Genomic DNA, 8,704 nt, shown 5'->3' with positions numbered 1-8,704 from the left:
ACTGTTTGTTCTTATAAGTAACAATAAAGTGACGACAACTAGCTTACTAAGTCTTTAACCACACTGTATTGTTACACTGGTGAGTAAAAACTCATTCTTCCTACACTTTAACTTGTTATCTGAAGATAAAATCTACATTTTACTCAACTGCGTTACCCACTCCAGTCAGCAGATGGCGGTCTGGGAATTTATGGTTATGCTGTTGGTGTGACGTATAATCTAGTGGACGGAACACTACTTTCAACAGCAGCAACAGTTAGTCAGACACCTCCGTAGCTTGCTAGACAAAATAGCCGAAACAATACAGCTCTTTAGACGCTTTAGTGTATATTAGCCACTGTGTTTTAAACCCACTTCTATCGTCTAGTTAGTTATCCGATTTAATTTCATATTTACGGTGTTGTTATTATTCAGCTAGCGGGCTGGTTAAGTTAGCATTAGCCTAGCTAGCTAACATCCCCGACCATGCGGTCACTAAGCTACTCTCCTTCTAAAGAGGAGGAAAATATCACAGTAAATCAAGGAGTAGGGAGTGGGGCCGTTACTGTGAAAGAAGAGGAGGACGCGTTCAGAGTGAAAGACGAGGAAGATATCACAGTAAAACAAGAAGTAGGGAGTGGGGCCGTTACTGTGAAAGAAGAGGAGGACGCGTTCAGAGTGAAAGAGGAGGAAGATATCACAGTAAAACAAGAAGTAGGGAGTGGGGCCGTTACTGTGAAAGAAGAGGAGGACGCGTTCAGAGTGAAAGAGGAGGATGATGTCACAGTAAAAGCAGAGGAAGATGCAGTTTATGGCGTGAAAGAGGAGGGGGAGGAGATTACTGTTACATCGAAAAAGGAGGAAGAGGAGGAACCTGGATATCTGGACCCGTTTTCCCAAACGCATCTTAAGGCATCCAATGGTTCAAACGAAGAATTTAGCCATAAGATGGTTTTGAGAAACCGTTCCCTGATTGACACTAGTAAGTACTGTCTTAACAACAGAGGCACAAACTCTGCATTTGAACTGATGTTTGGTGTTAAGGCGGAAATCTGCAATCTGCTACACCCATATTGTGACTTTTAAATTATTTATTTACAGCCATTGATTCTTGAAGAATATAACACATGCCTCATGAGCTGAGTTCAACTGTTGTACCCCATCAGAACCCCAAATAATATTTTTTTACTATAATGTTTAGAAACAATGTAAATCAACACTGTATAGCAGTTAAGAACAAATTCTTATTTTCAATAACGGACTAGGAACAGTGGGTTAATTGCCTGTTCAGTGGCAGAACGACAGATTTGTACCATGTCAGCTCGGGGATGTGAACTTGCAACCGGTTACTAGTCCAACGCTCTAACCACTAGGCTACCCTGCTGCCTCAACATGGTTAAAACTATAATGTTGATATCATGGATGGTCAGTACTTGCATCCATAGGTCTGTCTGTAGTTACATTTATCCAAACCCATAATAATTTTATTACCAAAATAGTGGTGGAATGACAGATTTGTTATTGTTTGAACTGCAGATTGCTGGGTTGTGTGGGGTTTTTAAACAGCAACAAAATGGCTGCCCAGAGACTTGGTTAACAGCTGAGGGATGGGGGAAGGAGAAGTGTAACCACTCTCAAATTCATAGAGAACGATATTGTAGAAACCTTAACCCAACACCTAGCTGCCTCGTCAAGAAGTTAAGACATCTTGGCGTAACAGTTATAAGGTGTTGACTTGACAGTCGCTGGACCCAGGTTTGAGTTCAGCTCAGAGCCTCCCCTGAATTTGCTACACTATGAATACAAGGACTGGCCATCCATGATGTCATAATGATAATTTAACCAGTTTTCTAGGCTATATAGTATATTCTAGAATTAATCCATGATGTCATAATGATAGTTGCTGACTTTTGACTAATACCTGCAGCAAATGCCTCTACCCCGTCTTCTGGCTGGGCAGAGTACTTTAGGATTTTAGTTACTGCTGTGTAAAAAGGGCCTAGGCGTGCGGCCCTACCAACCCTTCTATTTCTTCGCAATGGCCCTTCGCGTGAGTTGGGTTTGTTCCTTCGTTCATGTTGTCACTCCCTTATTTTCCGGTCTAGTATGAGGTCTTGGATAGATATACTCCTATTTAAATATTCTGAGTGTTATGGATTCCTCCTATATTTCCTTACCTTCAAGTTTATTTTACCTCTGTATATATCAATACCTAATAACTTCTTCTATTGGTTATTATGCTCGTCAGTTAGTAGTCACTTGGAAACTAGTATTGGTATATATTTTGACTCTCCTAAATATATATTATTGTCCACACAATGACATTTTTTATTTTACCTTTATTTTACTTTATTTTACTGCAAGTCAGTTAAGAACAAATTCTTATTTTCAATGACGGCCTAGGAACAGTGGGTTAACTGCCTGTTCAGGGGCAGAACGACAGATTTGTACCTTGTCAGCTCGGGGATTCGAACTTGCAACCTTTCGGTTACTAGTTCAACCAAGTAGCTTCAGATAGTGATCCAATAAGTACTTAGGCAAAATTATCCGGTTCTCAAATATTGTTCTCGTCTAACAAAAAGCATATATCCTAATACTATTCACTTCCAACTCTATGCATAGACTCAATATATTGTAACCGGTACTTGGCTGTTTCCTTGTATTGCTAATCACATCTGTACCTGATGGCTCACTGTGTGACTGCCACTTTGTCCGTGATCAAGAGGTGTCAAGACCCCTGTGTTTCAAATATTGTTCTAGTCTAACAAAAAGCGTATAGTGCAATAGTAAATTTACCTATGATGATTCTCCATATGAAGTCTGTATCATATGTCAGTGAGGATCATGCCTCTCTTGTGATCTCTGTTCTCTTTATATACCTTTTTACAGGGGAAGTTCGCAAGTTTCTGGAGCTGTGGCTAAACCATTGTTTTTACACTGAATGCCAGACTTTCACACTGACACTGCCCTGCTGCTTGCACTGGCCACTTACTCGGGGACTGTAGATTGCTTACACTGAGTGCTTACTCGGGGACTGTAGATTGCTTACACTGAGTGCTTACTCGGGGACTGTAGATTGCTTACACTGAGTGCTTACACTGGGACGGTAGATTGCTTATTACGTCATCTTAGACCTGTGTCTAAATGGAAGCTTCTTATTCTAAATCTAGGTCATGCACTACTAACTCCCATTCTGCTGCTTCCGTGTTACTGTTGGCTGATTCTACTTAATGATACCAGCTGGTTGTTTCTACCACTTGAGGCGGCGTAGGTGGCATGTCAAGCGTCAGCTGGGAGAAGTCTATGATAGGTATCTCCTCTGCTTCCCCCTGTTGTCCAGTTTCTGCAGGTGTGGTCCATGGTTCCATGAGGTCCCGTGAATGCCCTGTGTTGCTGTCCCCATTGCTTGATGGAGTGGGCAGATTCTTTTCATCTCTTGTCACACCAGATATACGACATCCATAACTAGTGGTTTCCTCATTAGCATGGAGGAGTTTATGCAATCAAATTGCCCTCGTGCCGCAATTTTAGAAAACACAAAGGGGCCTGTATTGTAGACCAAAAGTCTTCTACCACACTGCTTAGAGTTTCAACAACATGAATAACTTATTTCTAGTCTACAATCTTAGATGTTACTACTAATGTGAAAACAAGACAAAATATGACTTCTTGCTCATTTTAAGACAATAATTTTAACATTCATTACAGACAGCAATTGTTGTACAACATTTACATTTACATTTAAGTCATTTAGCAGACGCTCTTATCCAGAGCGACTTACAAATTGGTGCGTTCACCTTAAGACATCCAGTGGAACAGCCACTTTACAATAGTGCATCTAAATCTTTTAGGGGGGGGTGAGAAGGATTACTTTATCCTATCCTAGGTATTCCTGAAAAGGTGGGGTTTCAGGTGTCTCCGGAAGGTGGTGATTGACTCCGCTGTCAGGGAAGAGAACCACTGCTGCTCTGCGTCGTGAGGGAGTTTGTTCCACCATTGGGGGCCAGAGCAGCGAACAGTTTTGACTGGGCTGCGCGGGAACTGTACTTCCTCAGTGGTAGGGAGGATTCAGGCCAGAGGTGGATGAACGCAGTGCCCTTGTTTGGGTGTAGGGCCTGATCAGAGCCTGGAGGTACTGAGGTGCCGTTCCCCTCACAGCTGGAGGCAAGCACCATGGTCTTGTAGCGGATGCGAGCTTCAACTGGAAGCCAGTGGAGAGAGCGGAGGACACAGGAGAGAACTTGGGAAGGTTGAACACCAGACGGGCTGCACTGTTCTGGATGAGTTGTAGGGGTTTAATGGCATCAGGCAGGGAGCCCAGCCAACACTAAGTTGAGAATCCAGACGGGAGATGAAAGTGCCTTATTAGGCTGCGCTGCTTCCTGTGTGAGGCAGGGTCGTACTCTGCGGATGTTGTAGAGCATGAACCTACAAGAACGGGCCACCGCCTGGCTATGCTGTTGGCATCAACTTTTACACTGGATTACCGCTGTTGTGGGCCTTTAATCATCTGTCTGACTTTGTTGTTCACACAGGAGAGAGACGTGACAATCGTGGATCCTCTGGGGAGCCTCAACAACCTCATGACGCTGACGAGGCAGAGAAGAGTCTCTCCAGATCAGAACACCTCAATAAACACCCACAGAGACCCACAGGGAAGAGAACTCACTGCTGCTCTGACTGTGGGAAGAGATTCACATCATCAGGCATTAAAATTCATCAGAGAACACACACAGGAGAGAAATCTTATAGCTGTGATCAATGTGGGAAGAGTTTTGTTTATGCTTGCCATCTGACTCAACACCAGAGAACACACACAGGAGAGAAACCTTATAGCTGTGGTCAATGTGGGAAGAGTTTTAGTCGATCTGGAGATCTGAAGTGCACAAGAGAACACACACAGGAGAGAAACCTTATAGCTGTGATCAATGTGGGAAGAGATTTGCTACATCTGGCCACCTGACTCTACACCAGAGAACACACACAGGAGAGAAATCTTATAGCTGTGATCAATGTGGGAAGAGTTTTGTTTATGCTTGCCATCTGACTCAACACCAGAGAACACACACAGGAGAGAAACCTTATAGCTGTGATCAATGTGGGAAGAGTTTTAGTCAATCTGGAGATCTGAAAGTGCACAAGAGAATACACACAGGAGAGAAACCTTATAGCTGTGATCAATGTGGGAAGAGATTTGCTACATCTGGCCACCTGACTCTACACCAGAGAACACACACAGGAGAGAAACCTTATAGCTGTGATCAATGTGGGAAGAGATTTGCTACATCTAGCAACCTGACTCTACACCAGAGAACACACACAGGAGAGAAACCTTATAGCTGTGATCAATGTGGGAAGAGTTTTAGTCAATCTGGCCACCTGACTCTACACCAGAGAACACACACAGGAGAGAAACCTTATAGCTGTGGTGAATGTGGGAAGAGATTTGCTTCATCTGGCTCTCTGACTCAACACCAGAGAACACACAGGATTGAAATCTCATAGCTGTGACCAGAGATAATCTGATAAAAGATCTCTGATCAAATATTAGAAAATACATACATGAAGTAGTTGTTTCATGATTTCAATGAATTAATGTCACAATGTAGAATTTTTTAACATTGTAGTAGGAGTATTGTAATGATTTCACAATGTAGAAGCCTAAACGTGTGCCCACTTATGAATTGATATCAACATGTTATGGATATTAGCCTCATGGGGAAAAATCCAGGCTCTGAAATGGAAGAGTACTATTTATGTGATTTAACAAAAATTGACAAACTAAAAAAAGAGTTTGGATCAAATCAAATTTATTTATAAAGCCCTTCTTATATCAGCTGATATCTCAAAGTGCTGTACAGAAACCCAGCCTAAAACCCCAAACAGCAAGCAATGCAGGTGTAGAAGCACGGTGGCTAGGAAAAACTCCCTAGAAAGGCCAAAACCTAGGAAGAAACCTAGAGAAGAACCAGGCCATGAGGGGTGGCCAGCCCTTTTCTGGCAGTGCCGGGTGGAGATTATAACAGAACATGGCCAAGATGTTCATAAATGACCAGCATGGTCAAATAATAATAATCACAGTAGTTGTCGAGGGTGCAACAGATCAACACCTCAGGAGTAAATGTCAGTTGGCTTTTCATAGCCGATCATTAAGAGTATCTCTTCCGTTCCTGCTGTCTCTAGAGAGTTGAAAACAGCAGGTTTGGGACAGGTAGCACATCCGGTGAACAGGTCAGGGTTCCATAGCCGCAGGCAGAACAGTTGAAACTGGAGCAGCAACACGGCCAGGTGGACTGGGGACAGCAAGGAGTCATCGTGCCAGGTAGTCCTGAGGCCTGGTCCTAGGGCTCAGGTCCTCCGAGAGTGAGAAAGAAAGAATTAGAGAGAGCATACTTAAATTCACACAGGACACCGGATAAGACAGGAGAAGTACTCCAGATATATCAAACTGACCCTAGCCCCCTGACACATAAACTACTGCAGCATAAATACTGGAGGCTGAGACAGGAGGGGTCAGGAGACACTGTGGCCCCATCCGATGATACCCCCGGACAGGGCCAAACAGGAAGGATATAACCCCACCCACTTTGCCAAAGCACAGCCCCCACACCGCTAGAGGGATATCTTCAACCACCAACTTACCATCCTGAGACAAGGCTGAGTAAAGCCCACAAAGATCTCCGCCACGGCACAACCCAAGGGGGAGCGCCAACCCAGACAGGAAGATCACGTCAGTGACTCAACCCACTCCAGTGATGCACCCCTCCTAGTGACGGCATGAAAGAGCACCAGTTTGCCATTGACTCAGCCCCTGTAATAGGGTTAGAGGCAGAGAATCCCAGTGGAGAGAGGGGAACCGGCCAGGCAGAGACAGCAAGGACGGTTCGTTGCTCCAGAGCCTTTCCGTTTACCTTCACACTCCTGGGCCAGACTACACTCAATCATATGACCTACTGAAGAGATGAGTCTTCAGTAAAGACTTAAAGGTTGAGACCATTCAAATGGAGATCTACAGGAGAAAGCCCTGCCTCCAGCTGTTTGCTTAGAAATTCTAGGGACAATTAGGAGTTGTGTTACACTTACCACGTTGGTGACCCACTTGAATCAAAATGCAACACTTCAAAATGTGGCGTGCTGTTTTCTACAAATTGTCCTCTAACCAGGGATGTACTCCCAGATTCCGTGTGGTTTTTGAGCTGTTAGTTTTAACAGGACGTGCAACCTCATCTCTCTCCTCTCTCACAATTTTTTTTAGCATGATATCGATGAGTGATGACAAATAAGTGTTGCATTCCCTTGTTTAGCGACCCCTAAATTTAATGCATCACTCCCAAATGTAGCTGCCTCTTCTGCAGGTTGTCCTCTAACCAGGGAGGTAAAATATATCTCCCATTTCCATGTGTTTTTTTGTGTCAGTTTTAACAGCACGTACAACCTAATTTCCCACCTAATCGATATCAGTGATTTATTGCTATTTGTTAAAACAACAGTGTTTCTGGTGCTTGTGCAGTTTATAAGGAGCTTGTTTAAAAAATACAAGTAATCTGATTGTTGTGGCAGATGTTTGTGTATATAGCACATGTTATGTTTAGGTTTTCAATTTATCCCCAAACTGTTCCTGCATATTGGTTATTGATTTGGACACGTTAAAACTGTGTTTTGACATTGGGCTATCCCACCAAGCAAAATTATATTGAAAAGACGTTGAAAATATGACTATGCAATCAAATATTTCATATTTACATTTCATGTAACATTTGGTAGTGATATTTATTCATGCAACCAACATGACAATTTTTTGGTACAATTATATTGACATTGTTGCCCTGTTTTTAGAATATCAGGGTTAATTCTCACATGTGCCAAACCAAATGTTCTAGAGCATGATATTGGGGACTGGGCCCAGATCCAACAACATGCCTATCTAGTCCAACAGTGAGGTGGAAAAATGCCTATCTGATTATCTCTGGGGTGGGCAGTCAAAAAGTGAACAGTGTGTTTATTTGAGTTTTATCTCTTATTTTTCCAAATGAGAGGTTGAAGCATTTCACTGTTGTATTTATGTGACACGATCTGAGTTTTGTTTGGGCTCGTTCCAAGAGGACGAGAGTTCTAGAAGCAAGTGAGTTTTGAGAGGTAGGATTCTATAGAAAGAAAAAGGAGAAAAAAATAACATGATTGTTTATTATTATTTAGGAATAGGTGTTTTTTCTTGTTTTTTAGCCAGTAGACATATTTTGATTATAATGTGAAATGGAAGTTGTTCGTCATGTTTGTTGTCTTAAGGGGGAAGGTGATACACCTAGGACGCACTGATTGTTCCTCTCTGTATGTGTTACACCTGTGCTGGCTTGTCCATTCGTAAGGTGAGGAAGGTTGTTTACCTGAGCTGGTCAGGTTCTATTTGTGTCTGGCCCAGTTGCTCCAGTTGTCTTGATAGATGTGACAAATCAACACCTTTAGTTGAAACTACTGTTTTGGTTTGCTTCCTGTTTTTAAGTTTGTTGTGGGTTTCGGTGCATTTTGTTTGATCTGAGTTTTCTTGGGCAGATTTAGTGGGTCTCATGGTGGGTGTCTTTTAGGTCCCAGTTGTTGTTACTAGTCAACTTTCAGTGGACACTGAGAGCAAAACTTCAACATTATGTTATTGTACTTTTATTGTATCAAATGGTTGTTTTATGCAACAGAATAGAGGGTTCTTAGAACTATTGTGTCTGTGTTCTAC

General features: G+C 42.7%; 1 pseudogene; it reads left to right on the top strand.

The window, feature by feature from the left end:
- Positions 1-239: 239 nt before the first annotated feature.
- Positions 240-7,728, top strand: LOC135560344 (zinc finger protein 391-like; annotated as a pseudogene).
- The last annotated feature ends 976 nt before the right edge of the window (positions 7,729-8,704 follow it).

The sequence above is a fragment of the Oncorhynchus nerka genome, linkage group LG15 (genome assembly GCF_034236695.1).
Source record: "Oncorhynchus nerka isolate Pitt River linkage group LG15, Oner_Uvic_2.0, whole genome shotgun sequence".
NCBI lineage: Eukaryota > Metazoa > Chordata > Actinopteri > Salmoniformes > Salmonidae > Oncorhynchus > Oncorhynchus nerka.
This window is presented reverse-complemented; position numbering and strand designations above follow the sequence as displayed.